At 42.7% G+C, this 13,118-nt stretch overlaps 1 non-coding gene across 1 annotated transcript; it reads left to right on the top strand.

The window, feature by feature from the left end:
• The first annotated feature begins 10,566 nt into the window (after nt 1–10,566).
• Nucleotides 10,567–10,673, top strand: LOC125589327. The gene has a single exon (XR_007325515.1). It is a non-coding gene; the product is annotated as a small nucleolar RNA R71 (small nucleolar RNA).
• The last annotated feature ends 2,445 nt before the right edge of the window (nt 10,674–13,118 follow it).

Here is a 13,118-nt window from a genome sequence, read left to right as displayed (position 1 = left end):
ATATCACAATATGTAACCGGTATCACTGAATAATGTTCAAGAAAATCTCTAACACTGAACATTTTGTATTTAACGATTTCAATGCATGGGAAGTCCTCGCGATGAACCCTTTATATTAAATTTCTCAAAAAAAAACTATTTCAATTGCATGTCAATCACACTATGAAAAGTCGTCACAACCAACAGTAAAAGTTGAATATGATGTATGTATGAGCTGATGAAAGCAACGTACGTTAACTTGAAGAAGAAAAATATCTTTTCTCTCGGGCTCGCCTTCCAATGCAGAACAGATGGAAAACTCCGGCCGGTGGTTTTCTCTTGAAACCGTCGTCCTCGGCTACCGTAGATGGCTCTCCCCCTCTTCTTCCAGATCCCCCTGATCCTCCAAACCCCTTATATCTCCCAGACTCTCATTATCCTCCACTTTCATCCTCTGCTGAGAAGAAAGCTATTGTTCCCCCTGCTAGGAAAACAATCAACTCTACTTTAGATTTGAGCAATTTTCCTTCTGATGTTGCCTCCTCTACTGCAAACATCGTTGTGGGTCAACTTGTCATCTCTACTTTAGAACAGGGAAGTGAATTTTCCCCAGTTTCAATTCTGCCAAACCCTAATACTTCTGATGTGATACTGGTCCAGAATGGATGTCCTCTCTTGGCTTCTACAACATCAGACATGGTTCTTGACTCTGCACTCATTACTACCTCTTCTATGGAGTCTGCAATTGCTAATACTACAGAGATGGGGCTGTTTGGTGTGTCTCAGCCTGGCGGTTCTGGAACCAATCAACTAAATGATATTGTTATGGAGAAAGTTACTGGTGCCCCTATGCCCTCCACAGGGGTTACAAATGTTTCTACTGCTGGTCCCAATGAGGTAGAGCTAGATGGAGGAAAGTTTCGGATTATCCCACCAAGCACTCAACACCTCTATTAACAAATAAAGCGTCATATACTACTGCTGCTCAGACTCCTGAAAATCCTACTGGTGGAAATACTTTACCTTCTCTACCTCAACAACTAAAAGGCTTAAATCAACAACAACCCGAGGTTCCTTCTGGCTCTACAGATAACCAATCAACTCCAACTATGGCAGAAAGATTAAGGGCTTCGGTAGATAGAACCCTATCTCGCTTGGCTCCTGTTACTGTTTCAAAATCAGGAAGACCACGATTGCTTATTCCTGATGCTGTCTTTCAGAGAGGAGCTGAAATCCATAAGGACTTCATAATTTGTTTCTTTAACGGTCAACCTCTTCCTTTTAAACAAATTCAGAGCGTGCTTAATCATACGTGGGGGAAAGGAAGACGGATTGACGTGCATAATAACCCTCTGTCTCGGTCCATGATTGTTCGCATTCCAAACAACTACATTAGCCAAAAAAAATCTTGAAAAGGGGATATGGTATGTAGGAGACTCTATGTTTCATACTGCTCCCAGGTCTGCGAGTTTATCGAGATTGGAGACAGAACCAGTGTCATTTCAACTTTGGACTCATCTAATTGGAGTCCCTCTAGACTTGAGACATCAAGAAGGATTAAGTCTCGTTGCTGGTCTTGTAGGGCACCCAAAGGAGACAGATGATTTCACTCTTAACATGGTAAGCCTAACTACTTCCCATGTGAAAGTTGAAGTAAATCTTTTGGAGCTTCTTCCTGATGTTGTGGAGTTTGAAAGAGAGAATGGTGAAGTAGTTGAGGTGTCGGTTGAGTATCCTTGGAAGCCCCGACATGCTCTTACTGTAAGTAGCTTGGGCATCTCAGTCGGAATTGTCTTAGTTTGCCTCCTCCTGCAAAAGTACCACCTTCAACTGGAAATTCCTTTAACTCTAAGACTGTTCCCCCACCAGTGGTTTTCTCTGCTGCTCCCTCAAATAATGCTTCTACCACTAGTGGGTTCTCTTCCAAAAAAAGCCAAAAAAGCGTAACCCTCTTAATGTGCCTACTACTTGGGTAAAGGCGGGTGTTACACCTCTTACCCATGTTTTGGCTGGCACTTCAAAACAGAAGGCATCTGCTCCTGTGTCTCTATCTGTTCAGAACCAGTTTGATCTCTTAGCTTCTGAACTGGACCAAGTTGACACTGCTTCAGTTGCAAAAAATATAGACATGGGGAATTGTACTATTGTTCCAGTCAATGATCGGATAGAAATATTATCACTTCAAGCCGAGTTAAGCTTGCTCTCCCCCCCCCCCCCCCCCCCTCTATCTTTGGCTTTGCAAGTCATCTCGGATATTCCTCCTTAAAGATCATTCAGGAAAATTCCATGAGACTCCTTTGCAATCATCTTTTAACAAAGTCAGCTTCAGAAAGCCTCTTATTTTGTGCTCTTCGAAGGAGAACACTGAGGCCCTGCCTCCAGTTCTAGGCGCTTTTGGTACAGCCTCAACTCCTGTGATGAAAGTCTCTCGACCTTTGAAACGATGTCGGTCCTCTCCAAGCCTATCTCCGCCTCAGACACGATTGGATTTTGAGATGGCCTCTAAGCAGAAAATTGATAGGGATGTATCCTTGGACGAATTGGCTAGTTTCCTTATTCATAAGGAGACTAAAAAATCGTCTCTATGATTATCAAAAACTTTTTTGGAATGTCCGAGGACTTAATGATCCGGACAAGCATTTTACCTTTCGGACAATGGTTGACTAGCCATCAACCTCTTTTTGGAGCTGTATTGGAAACTCATATTAAGGAGCAAAATATGAACCGCATAATGGCTTCTTTTCCCCTTGGTTGGTCATTTGTATATAATCATTTATCTGATGAAGACGGATGTATAGTATTTTTGTGGAGATCTCCGGCAACTGTTTCTTTGCTTCATCAAACTCAGCAGACCCTTACTTTGGAAATAAGGCTTCCTGCCTCTCCTCCATTTATCTATACAGTGGTTTATGCTTCAAATCTTCGTGCTGAACGTGTGAGTCTTTGGGTTGAGCTGATTGATCTTCAAAATCAGTTTTCTTTAGGCAATGCCCCATGGATGATTGGAGGGGATTTTAATCAGATCTTGCATCATGAAGAACACTCTCTACTTGAAGTTAATGTCCTGGACCCCCAGATGTTAAAACTCAGGGATTGTCTACTACAAATTGGAGTCTTTGATCTACGTTATCGGGGACCCCAGTTTACTTGGTCAAATAAACAGCCTATAGGGCTAATTGCGAAGAAGATAGATCGACTTTTGGTGAATGCGGCCTTCATTGCGAAGTATCCAAACTGCGCTGCTTTCTTCCTGCCTCCGCTATTCTCAGACCACTGTGCTTGTCTTATTGATCTGTCACATTCTCTACCCACAGCAGGAACAAAACCGTTCAAGTTTTTCAACTATTTGTATAAACATCCAGACTTTATGAATGTTGTCAACTCAGCTTGGAGTAGGTTTGATAGAGCTGTTCCTACCCTCACTGATCTTTGTTGGAAGCTCAAGTCTATCAAAGTGGATTTAAAAACTCTGAATCGAGAAAACTTCTCACGTATTCAACAACGGGTCACTGAGGCTACGGTAGCTTTGCAGACAATGCAACTTCAATCTCTTAATGCGCCTTCTCAGGAATTTTTTAAACAAGAAATAATTTTACATGAGAAGTGGAGTTTCTTACGAAGCATAGAAGAGAGCTATTTTCAGCAAAGATCGAGGATTAACTGGTTGCAGCTAGGCGACCAAAACACAGCATTCTTTCATCGTGTAACTCAACTAAGGAACAGCTACAATGCAATCAGGTTGTTTACTATGGCCAATGGCATAATTATCTCTGATCCTCTTGAGATGAGTGATCATGCTTATCACATTTCACCAACATTCTTGGACCTATTCATTATCAAGGACCATTTCTGGTTTCATCTATTGATTGGTTTACTGCCCTTCTCGGGTTTTCCTGCTCACCAGTACACTATGCAGCCATGGAAACTATACCAGATTGTGCTGAAATACAGAAAGTCATGTTTAGACTTAACCCAAATAAGGCTCCGGGGCCTGACCGTTTAACATCTGGATTCTATAAAGCCGCTTGGGGAACTGTTGGATCAGAGGTTTCTACTTCCATCCAACAGTTTTTTACTTCAACGTTTCTCCCATCAACTGCCAATGCGACTATCCTGACCCTAGTGCCTAAGTTCCCGGGGGCGTCCTTGATAACTGAATTTCGGTCAATCACGTGCCTCAACACAGTCTACAAAGTAATCCCAACGATCTTGGTCTCCAGGTTGAAGCCGCTACTTCCTACTCTTATCCTCCCTATGCAGACTGCTTTTGTTACAGATCGGCTTTTGGTAGAAAATACTATTTTGGCAGGAAAACTGATAAATGGCTATCACCGGTCTCGTGGACCTAAGAGAGTTGCTATTAAAGTAGATATTGCAAAGACATTTGACACAATCTCATGGGATTTCCTGTTCAATTGTCTGGCAAGTCTCTCTCTCCCTCCTATTTACTTAGACTGGCTGCGGGCATGTATTTCTACTCCTCACTACACCATCAGATATAATGGAAAGATAAGAGGTTACTTTAAAGGGAAGCGTGGGCTTAGGCAAGGGGATCCCCTTACCTTTTTGTTATTGCCATGAATTGCCTCTCTCATATGTTGAATTTGGTAGCTGAAGCGGGGAGATTTGGTTACCACTATAGCTGCAAGAAAACTAAACTTACGCATCTTTGCTTTGCGAACGATCTACTAATTTTTACAGATGGATCTCTACTTTCTATCCAGAATGTTCTTCAAGTATTAAATGAGTTCGAGATGAGGTCGGGGCTAGCAGTGAGCAGACAAAAGTTGAGTTCAGCTCTGGTCTTACTCAGTCTGAGAAAGACACTATTATGGTCTCTACTGGAATGCCGTGTGGGAATCTCCATGTCCGGTACTTAGGAGTCCCTCTCAACTATTCCAAGTTGTCAATGGCTAAATGTGCTCCTCTGCTGGATAAAGTGAAGAGCCGTATCTCTTCTTGGAGTGTAAAATCTCTGTCTTTTGCGGGAAGATTGCAGTTGCTAAACACTGTCATTGCTAGAATAACAAATTTCTGGTGTTCCTCATTTATACTGCCAAAAGAGTGTATCAAGCGAATAAACTCCATGTGTTTTGTTTTCCTCTGGACCGGCTCTGCTGAAGGTCATAACTCTGCTAGAGTGAAGCTGCGAAGTGAAGGTGGTTTAGGCATAAGAAACCTTTTACTGTGGAATAAGGCATGTATCTTAAAACTTGTGTGGATGCTTTTCTTTCGTGCTGGATCAATTTGGGTAGCGTGGTTCAAAGAAGGGGTTCTGAAAGGAGATATATCAAACTACTGGTCTCGGAAAACAAGTCAGAAGCTGTCATGGCTTGCAAATAAACTTATTAAGCTTTGTGACTTGGTGTTTCCATGGATAAAAATTTCAATGGGCAATGGTCAGACTTGTCGTTTTTGGTATGATAATTGGACACCTTTTGGTAGTCTCTTAACTTATCTCGGTTCTTCTTATATATCCAGACTCGGCATCCCGCTTCATGCTACAGTATCATCTCTGTATACTGATGGTAACTGGAACATTCCACCTGCCAGAACCGAAGCTCAGGTTCTCTTCCAAGCTTTTTTTATCTACTGTCACGATCAGTGAACATGTAGCTGATGAGTTTATTTGGAATGTCAATGGGAAACAGTCTCAATCTTACTCGACAAAACAGGTCTATGATGTTAGGAGTTTTCAAGGCTCCTAAGACAAATGCTGTAGTATAAATGATTGTCGAACCAGTTCTGAGGGATATCAAAGCACTGAGAATGCAAGTACTCACTTAATCTAAGTGCAACCAATGATTTAGATGAGTTTTAAACTACTACTAATACTAGAAAGCAATAACAAAATGATACTTTCTTGACTAAGGGAAAAGAGAACTCATGGGCATAGGGATTAGACCTTGGGTGATCAAGTATCGAACTAATGATGGCAAATGATCAATCAAACTATCAACCTTAAGTCTAGACACAATTCTAAGCAAGCTCTATGTCTAGATAAATGCTCATTTGCTAACATATCTCAAACATCAAATGTCTTTGGTTGAATAATATGAAAACAATCATTACTAACAAGTCTATTAGCTATCTTAGCACCTTTAACAACAAATGTCTTTGGCAAAGTATACTAAAAGCCTAGGAGAGTTGTCTCAGGCATTTCATCAAACACCTTTCGGGTGGGAAATGCCTATTGATCAACTTTTGAGTGGCCAACTCAGAAGATGCATTAGGAATATTCTACTAGCAAGGAACAAGAATGATCTACACTAAAACATCCTAGAACTAACCTAATCACCCTTAATCTCCCTAACCCATGAATTCAAAAGGTGATTACTCACTAATCTCCATGATTCCTCTTAAACCCATATTGGATTTCAGATTAATCATTCAGAGAAAATACAGATAATAGAATAGAAATCAACAGTAGAACATGTGATCAATGAATCAAAGAGATTCCCTTTTTCAAGGTTTTTGGTGGTTTTCTTCAGAACAAAGATAGCTCTGCCTCCTGGTGGCTTACAGAGTATTAAAACATAGGTTTAGAAAATAAAAACATGCATCATGAAATGACCAAAAGGCCCTTGAGAAATCATAAGTTCGAGCAGAAATAAGACGCGGAGCGACCTCCGCTCGTCGCTCCGAGTAGTCGCTCCACACTTCGGGAGCGACCTCGCTGTGTCGCTGCGAGAGGTCGCTCCGGACTCGTTCTCGCGTTCCCGAGTGATGAAAATGCGAGCGACCTCCGCTCGTCGCTCCGAGTAGTCGCTCCATGCTTCGGGAGCAACCTCGCTGTGTCGCTGCGAGAGGTCGCTCTGGCTCCATTGTGTTGTCGTCATGCGATAGAAATGCGAGCGACCTCGGGGTGTCACTCTGGCCAAGTCGCTCTGGGCTTCGGGAGCGACCTGGAGTGGTCGCTCTGATAGGTCGCTCCGGGTCAGTTTTCGGCTTCCACCGGGATGAAATGGCGAGCGACTTCTCCGCATCGCTCTGGTAAGGTCGCTCTGAAAAGGCAGGTCAGAGCGACTTGCTGGTGTCGCTCCGGGAAGTCGCTCCCAACGCTCTGCTCGTCCAATGATCATCTTTACACCTCTTTCGAGCTCCAAACACACCCAAATGTCTCCGAGAACTCCATGTGGTACTCCAATACCTGATAAAGACTTATGTATGCAAAATGCAACCTAAACATGGCTAAATCCTAGTCTATATGATCAAAATGCACATGGATGAATGGATAAGATAATGGAAATATACAAGATATCAACTCCCCCAAACTTGTTCTTTTACTTGTCCACAAGTGAACTTTCTAGAACTCATAGGGAGAGAGGTTTGAAGGTGGGAGCTCATAGCCAAAAGAAACACAACTAGTACTCGATTCAACATCTAATCCAGCACGAGCACACTCTCTTATTACACTCTAGCTTCTCTAGGTCTATCTGAACTCTTTTCATCCCTACACTCATCATCATGCATCCACACATTCAAATCAACCATCTCTCACATTCATTAAGCACAAAACATCAGGTGAATTCTTGCAAATGGTAAGTTGGTCCAAGTCATTTGGTTGGGTGAGGGAAGACTTTTATTCAAGTGATTCAAGAGGTTCGAAACATAAAATCTTTAAGGTGGTTTACTCTCGAAACAAGTAGCCTTGACATTGCACATAATATATCTAAGAAAGGGATCAACTCATGCATACAATGCTCAATCTCCATTGTTCTACCCTTTTCCCAAACATACAATTACACATTCATTCTCAAATGCCAAACCCAACTCACATCTCTCACCAAAAGATCCTAAGAACATTAACTCCTTCTCTTTGAAATCTACAAGGGATTTTTCACAACCTCAAAACATTACTTAGCTCCTAACAACTTTGCTAGCCCCCTTTTTCTTTTCTTTTTTTTTTTTTTTTTTTTTTTTTTAAATGGGGGCCAAGACTTTTCATAACTTGAGCTAGAGGTTTTTTTTTGTTTTTACTTATCCCAGTAAGACAATTCACTTAAACACAAAGAGTTATTTCTTTTCCTTTTTCATTGCTCCCAAATCATAATCACAGCTCTCACCCCCCCCCCACCTATAGCTAGACAATAGAGTGCCCAATCTAGCAAGAATGAAGATCAAGCATTGTCGTTCCCGATACTCTCAACATTATGCACATGTAAGACTTTCCGAAGAAGGCCTCACTCATCAAACAATGAAAGCTTAAAAGGAGGGAAATGTTTTGGGAGTGGTCTACCACTAGAGTTTGTCAAAATAAGATTGGCATAAAGGATGTGACAACTCAAGTGTGTATAGCCATGACTCAGTACGCAAGGGACCATGAGCAAGAAGCATTAAGTTCGTTCAGTTCAAATAAGGTTGTAGTTGGCTTCAAAGACTGAGTTTCAGTAATCAACAAGTTTCAGGAAGAGTCTTCAAGGCTCGAAGCATACAAGTGTTTTTGAGAGGTGCATAAGCTATTCAGGTGCAAAGTAATGTTCTTAACAAGGCATTTCAAATCATTGCTCCCAATGCAAGTAAATGCAACCTATATGCTCTAGACTCTCCTAGAAATGCCAATGATGCAAACTTAATGAATTTTTTTTTATGCAAATATATATGTATAATGCAATGCATGAGACTCAAAATCATCAAAGCAAACGTGATCAAATACTTGGTACCTCCCCCAAACTTAAATGACACAGTCTCTGTGTTGTCAAGGAGAGAGAGATACCCAAAAAGAGAAAACTAATATGCAAAAAACGAAATGGTATATACAAGGGAAAGTAGTGGGTTACCTTCTATGGAGAATGAGTAGAGGGAGATGCTCCCTCCTCGTCGTCCTCAGGTGGTAACTCTTCAAGGTGCTCATCAGCAAGAGTGCCCATCTCTTCAATGTAGAAGGCTTGCCCGAACACAGTTGGTTTCTTCATTTTCTCCTTGATGTCAAAGTGGAGAACATGCCCTTTACCCAAATGGAGATCAATCGTGCCCGCTTTCACCTTAACAATTGCTCCTGCTGTAGCTAAGAATGGCCTTCCAAGAATCAATGGGTCTTGAGCCTCCTCACCCATCTCAAGCACCACAAAATCTGTAGGTATCTCATATTTTCCAATCTTCACAGGTAGGTCCTCTAAGATGCCCACAGGGTACTTCACTGAACGATCAGCTAACACCAGAGAGAGTTTACACTTCTTGTACTGAGTGAATCCAAGCTTCTTTGCAACAGACAAAGGCATCACGCTGACACTAGCTCCCAAATCGCAGAGACATTTCTCAAATACCATAGGTCCAAGAGCACAAGGTAGTGTGAAGCATCCTGGATCCTCTAACTTCTCTGGAACATCAAGCCTTTGGATGATGGCACTGCACTCATGGGTAAGAATCATCATGCTTTCCATTTCCTTCTTCTTTGCAGCTACAACATCTTTCAGGAACTTGTTGTATTGAGGAATCAACATGAAAGCATCGATGATGGGCATTGCAACCTGAGCTTCACTCATTTGCTTGTCAAACAAAGCCTTGTACTTCTCTAGCAGCTGCCTCTTGAATCTACCAGGGAATGGTAGTTTGGGTTCATAGGGAGGAGGAACAAAAGAATTCTCACATGCTGGAGCAAGAACTTCACCATCTTTCACTGTTTTCTTCGCTTCCCCAACCTTTCCTTTACCCTTGGCTTCCACAATCTTCTCCAAGATTTCATCATTGATTTTCTCATCAACAATCACCACTTCATCATCTAAGTTGATGGCCACCTCTTCACCTAGTTTCTCAGCATCCCTGATGAGGGTTGTAGGAGGTAACTGCTTACCACTCCTAAGGGTGATAGCTTTGGCCTCCTTGGGGTTTTGGTCAGATTTTCCAGGTAGAGATCCTTGCTGGCGAGTCTGGTGAGTGTTCATGGAAGCAAACTGATTCTCTAAATTCTTGACTGTAGAAGCAAGATGTGAGAACTTGTTGTTGAGCTCATTGTAGCTTCCATCAATCTTGGAATGAAGGTTTTTCAACTCATATCCAACATGCTTCTCACTTCTAGTCTGAGACTCCAAGATTTGTTTCAGCAGGGTGTCAGTGCTGCTCTCTTGAGGAGCAGAGGAACCAGATGAGGGGTTTTGATGAGGTTGATAGCTGCCTTGCTGGTTGTTTCGAGGCGGATAACCACTCTGTTGGTTGTTGGGGTAGGATTTCTGTTGGTAGTTGTTGTACTGAAAGTTGGGCTCTTTTTTGTACCAGCTACCATTGTTGTTGATGAAACACAGGTCTTCCTGACCTTCCAAACCCTCAACCTCATGGACAACAGGTGGTGTATCTTGGCTTGGGTTACCAACAAAGTGCAGCTGCTCTTGTGTGGCTTTATCAGCAAGGAGGATGTCTATCTTATCCTGTAGAGCTTTCAACTCCTTCCTCGTCTGCTTATCATCTGTTCGACTGCTTCTGTCGTGGTCTCCACTGTAGACTGCATCACTCTTTACCATGTTGTCAACCAGCTCCTCTGCATCTTCCTCAGTTCTCCCCAAGAAGAACCCATTGCTAGCTGTATCCAGTCTGGCCCTGTACTTAGGAAGAGCACCACGGTAGAATGTGCTCAGCAAGCTCTCCTTAGAGAAACCATGGTGTGGGCATTGAGCTTGGTAGCCCTTGAATCTCTCCCAGGCTTCACTGAATCCTTCCAAGTTCTTCTGTTGGAAACTGGAGATCTCATTTCTCAGCTTAGCAGTTCTTGAGGATGAGAAGAATTTCTCCAAGAATGCTCTCTTGCACTCATCCCAAGTGGTGATAGAGTGGCTGGGTAGAGACTTCTCCCACTGACGTGCCTTATCCCCCAAAGAGAAAGGGAATAGCTTGAGCTTTAAGGCATCTTCGGACACACCATTGGTTTTTGACAACCCACAGTAGCTGTCGAACCTATCCAAGTGATCAAATGGGTCCTCCAGAGCCAAGCCATGATACTTGTTGTTCTCGATCACGTTGAGGAGTCCTGACTTGACCTCAAAGTTGTTGGCTGCCACAGCTGGTGCTCGGATTCCGAATCTGTGACCATGTATGTTGGGGCGGTCGTAAGTGCCAATGGGTCGAGCTGCCCGCGGTTGGTGTTCTGCCCCTTGCGGTGGATCTGCCATATCAATATCCAAGTGGGCCTGGTGTTCTTCTTCTCTTCTAGCTCTAGCACACTCCCTCTCAAAAGCTCTGATGTCTGCTACTATTGGAACTAGGTTTGATGGACCCCTGCTCCTCAAGTTCATACACCTGAAAGTGAAAGGTAGGTGAAGAAGAAGAATCAGTAACAAAACAAAATTAAAATGACTTAGTCTCAAGCAAGTGACTAAATCTCAATGTTTAAATCTACTCAGAATTTGGCAACGGCGCCAATTTGATGTTAGGAGTTTTCAAGGCTCCTAAGACAAATGTTGTAGTATAGTGATTGTCGAACCAGTTCTGAGGGATATCAAAGCACTGAGAATGCAAGTACTCACTTAATCTAAGTGCAACCAATGATTTAGATGAGTTTTAAACTACTACTAATACTAGAAAGCAATAACAAAATGATACTTTCTTGACTAAGGGAAAAGAGAACTCATGGGCATAGGGATTAGACCTTGGGTGATCAAGTATCGAACTAATGATGGCAAATGATCAATCAAACTATCAACCTTAAGCCTAGACACAATTCTAAGCAAGCTCTATGTCTAGATAAATGCTCATTTGCTAACATATCTCAAACATCAAATGTCTTTGGTTGAATAATATGAAAACAATCATTACTAACAAGTCTATTAGCTATCTTAGCACCTTTAACAACAAATGTCTTTGGCAAAGTATACTAAAAGCCTAGGAGAGTTGTCTCAGGCATTTCATCAAACACCTTTCGGGTGGGAAATGCATATTGATCAACTTTTGAGTGACCAACTCAGAAGATGCATTAGGAATACTCTACTAGCAAGGAACAAGAATGATCTACACTAAAACATCCTAGAACTAACCTAATCACCCTTAATCTCCCTAACCCATGAATTCAAAAGGTGATTACTCACTAATCTCCATGATTCCTCTTAAACCCATATTGGATTTCAGATTAATCATTCAGAGAAAATACAGATAATAGAATAGAAATCAACAGTAGAACATGTGATCAATGAATCAAAGAGATTCCCTTTTTCAAGGTTTTTGGTGGTTTTCTTCAGAACAAAGATAGCTCTGCCTCCTGGTGGCTTACAGAGTATTAAAACATAGGTTTAGAAAATAAAAACGTGCATCATGAAATGACCAAAAGGCCCTTGAGAAATCATAAGTTCGAGCAGAAATAAGACGCGGAGCGACCTCCGCTCGTCGCTCCGAGTAGTCGCTCCACACTTCGGGAGCGACCTCGCTGTGTCGCTGCGAGAGGTCGCTCCGGACTCGTTCTCGCGTTCCCGAGTGATGAAAATGCGAGCGACCTCCGCTCGTCGCTCCGAGTAGTCGCTCCATGCTTCGGGAGCGACCTCGCTGTGTCGCTGCGAGAGGTCGCTCTGGCTCCATTGTGTTGTCGTCATGCGATAGAAATGCGAGCGACCTCGGGGTGTCACTCTGGCCAAGTCGCTCTGGGCTTCGGGAGCGACCTGGAGTGGTCGCTCTGATAGGTCGCTCCGGGTCAGTTTTCGGCTTCCACCGGGATGAAATGGCGAGCGACTTCTCCGCATCGCTCTGGTAAGGTCGCTCTGAAAAGGCAGGTCAGAGCGACTTGCTGGTGTCGCTCCGGGAAGTCGCTCCCAACGCTCTGCTCGTCCAATGATCATCTTTACACCTCTTTCGAGCTCCAAACACACCCAAATGTCTCCGAGAACTCCATGTGGTACTCCAATACCTGATAAAGACTTATGTATGCAAAATGCAACCTAAACATGGCTAAATCCTAGTCTATATGATCAAAATGCACATGGAGGAATGGATAAGATAATGGAAATATACAAGATATCAGTCTACAATGCCATATGTGATCAGGGTGTGAAAGTCCCATGGGAACAAATGGTCTGGTGTAAAGGTGGTATTCCTAAACACAAGTTCCTTACTTGGTTGTTTGTGCTAAATAGGTGTCCTACAAAGGACAGGATTCTTAGTTGGGGTCTCTCTACTAACCCAACTTGCCTCTTCTGTCAAATGGCTATTGAGTCAAGAGACCA

Source organism: Brassica napus, chromosome C6, assembly GCF_020379485.1.
Source record: "Brassica napus cultivar Da-Ae chromosome C6, Da-Ae, whole genome shotgun sequence".
NCBI lineage: Eukaryota > Viridiplantae > Streptophyta > Magnoliopsida > Brassicales > Brassicaceae > Brassica > Brassica napus.
This window is presented reverse-complemented; position numbering and strand designations above follow the sequence as displayed.